Source organism: Lepidothrix coronata, unplaced genomic scaffold (assembly GCF_001604755.1).
Source record: "Lepidothrix coronata isolate B3197 unplaced genomic scaffold, Lepidothrix_coronata-1.0 Scaffold87, whole genome shotgun sequence".
NCBI classification, from domain to species: Eukaryota; Metazoa; Chordata; class Aves; order Passeriformes; family Pipridae; genus Lepidothrix; species Lepidothrix coronata.
The window spans coordinates 76,471-79,600 of NW_016690267.1; positions in this window are offsets into that span (position 1 = coordinate 76,471).

A 3,130-nucleotide genomic window follows, 5' to 3' on the forward strand; every position below is an offset into this window, starting at 1 on the left:
ACGGGCAAAAATCTCTCAGAGGGATTTTTTTTTTTTTTAAACTGTTAATTTTGTGGTTTTTGCCTGCATAAAGACTGCAGGATCAGACCCTATGCAGAGAGAATAAGGCACTTTGGAAAGAGACAGCCATGCTCATCCTGTTATTTATTCGACTTTTTTTTTGTTGTTGCTAATAATCGAGACACGAATAGTCTCAGTTGATCAGTATTAAATCGGGGAATCTCTGTTGGCAATATTTGCCATATAGATTTTTGTTTTTTAGTTAACCTTTGTAAATTTTAAACCGATCGTGGTCTCTGTGTAAAGACAATCCTCCATATGTTTTTATAGAAATATATATATAATGAAGGATTATTCCCCTCCCTCTCCCTCTATATTTTTTTCTCCCTGACGTTGTACAGTTCCGTGACACCTATTTTAATTCTTTCTGCACTGTATAAAATTGTAATTATGTGGGTTTGTTTTTTGTTGTTTTGTTTTTTTTTTTCGCCCTGCCCTTTTGTGTACGTTTTGTCCCTAAAGAAAAAAAAAACCGAAATAAAACATGTATGTTATTTGTACATGGGCTTCACGATTGTATGAGCAGCAAATAAACGAGCATGCGGTGTAACAGGCGTAATTATATCTGAGGAGTCCGCGGAGCGCGGAGGGGCCGCGCAGCGCCCGGCTCGGCCCCGCAAACCTTCGGGCGATAATTCCCCGTCTCGGTGCAGACTCAAAAAAGGACCTTTTTGTGGCTTTTTGCGGCTTCCGCGGAGTCCCGGTTACTCATTTCCCCGCGCGGAAATATTTCAAATGAGGATATTGAAACGAAGGAGGAAAACCGGAGGTGATTTTTATTTTTATCTTTTAATTCTTCTCGTTATTAGTTCATTTTTTCCCCTCCAAGAAGAAAGCGAAAGGCGGTGTTTGACAGCTCTTTGCCCCTCACTCGGAGTCAAGGCGTGTGGCTGCAGGGATGGACCCCGCGGCTCCTTGTCTCTCCTCCTCCGTCCCAGAGGGACACGGGCATTTTCCAAGCCGCGCATCCCTGTGGAATCTCCGAGGGCTACAAGAGCGGTCGCGGCTGGGAGAGCACTAAAACTTTCCCGCGGGGTTAAAAGTTAATAAAGTTTAAGAAAATTATTAAAAATTAATAAACAGGAGTAAAAAGAAGAAAAATCAAGCAGATTAACTCCTGCACCATCTCTGTCCTGCTCTGGGGAGCGATAAAATCCCTGTCTGAAAAATAGGTATTTTCCTGCTAAATTTGGGAGTATTTGGTCTAATTGTGGATACTACAGTATCCAGGAATTTTTGTGCCTTAGTTTGTGGGCCAATATGTCTCTATCAACGCTCATACTATGGATATGAATGCATATAAAAAATAGATGCAGGCGAATTAATCTGATTACTTGGTTGTGTATTTCTGTCTTTATATAGGGACATTTAGTAACTGCACACTAATTAGCCCAGCTCCGTGTAATCAGCTTAATTAAAAGCAAAGGGTTTTTTTTGCTGGAACAACAACCAACAAATTTGAAATATTATTTTAATTAAGGCAGGCAAGAATAGCTTTATTAGAGTTGGTGGAGGCCTTTCTCACAGTGGGGTTTTTTGTTGTTGTTTTGTGGGTTTTTTTGAGAAGGGTTGTGGGGTTTCGAGGTGTTGGGGGCTTTTTGTTGTTGTTGTTGTTGTTTGGGTGGGGTTTTTTTAATCTCTTTTTAAGATACTGACAATCTGCCTGCAGTATTCCTTGGTTTTCCCTGTTTTTATACCTTTCTGGGTTGATTCTTCCCTCCATCGCTGCCCATCCCTGTTGGAGGTGAGCACAATGTTACCATCCTTTTTAAATACAAGCCAAAACCAGAGGGTTTTTTGCCCCTGAAGCAAATATCTGCACTAGGTGTGGCTGAGATAAAGGTCCAGGGTTAGGAGTTCAGTCTCTGCCAAGTGGTTCTTCTTTCCTTGAAATCTCACTGTCACTCCTAAGCTTCATTTTCATCCTTTGGATTAATACTGGACTCACTCATTGGCACATAGAGCTGATGCCAGCCTGAAAGGGGCAGAGAGGCACTTTGCAAACCTCAGGCCCAGCTCAAAGAGGTTTGATATCTGGTCCCCAACAAAGGTTGACATGATTCATTTTTCTCCCTCCCGTCGTTTTCCAAACCTGGAAAAACAGAACCACCACATACCGTGGACGCCACATATTCCTCAAGCCAGTGAGCGCAGTCTAAACAGACAGCTCTCCATCTCAGACACCCACATCACGGAGCAGAGCCTGAAACCCCACAGGCTCCTGCCCCCAGCCCTTCGTCTGCACAAGACCAGCTTGATTTTTCCCAGCGTATATTGTCCCATGGGGTGGCAAATCCCGAGCTGCTGCCACAAGCGGTGCCTTTATACAAGCTCCAGGAGCAGTTGGGCTCTGGAAGGAGGTCAGGAGGAATAAACTTGCTCAGAGAGGCTGTGGGAGCCTTGTAAGAGGAGATGAGCCACGGGCTTGCTCAGAAATGTGGTATTTGCTCCTGTAACAGCCCAGATCTGGCCGTGCTCAGCTGCTGTGGCTCAGCTCAGAGATCTGCTCCCTGCTCCTTGTCACCCACATCCCAGTCTGTAGGTGACACAACACGGTTTTCTTTGGGGTTTTGGCATTTCTACTGTAGGAAATATTTTCTCACCATGGGTGCCCCGTGCAGGCCCAGGAGTTTTCTACAGCGATGACATTTCGGAGCATGACAAGAAGCAGGGCCTGGTGTTTCCAGCTGGGTTTGATTCCAGATGTCCCCCTGGATCAGGGGACATGGGGGTCCCCAGGTGTGCTGTGCCCTGGGCCGTGCCCTGCCATGGTAGGGATCCTGATGGTGAGGCACTTCCCTCTGATCCTTCCAGGATGCTTCTCCCCATCCTTGCAAGGCCACCATTGAGCAGGAACTCCACGTTTACCTCTGTCACCTGCCCGTGTGTCCCCAGGGGTGTTTATGTCCCTAAAGCACATGGTCCCTTGAGGGACCAGGACTTGAGGAACTGTGGGATGCTGCAGGGATACCAAGGCAGGGAGATGCCCTGCAGAGCCCCTGGAAGAGGAGATGTGGGGCTGGATCTGCTGTTGGTGGGGGACAAAATTTTGGGAGGGCCCATGGGCACG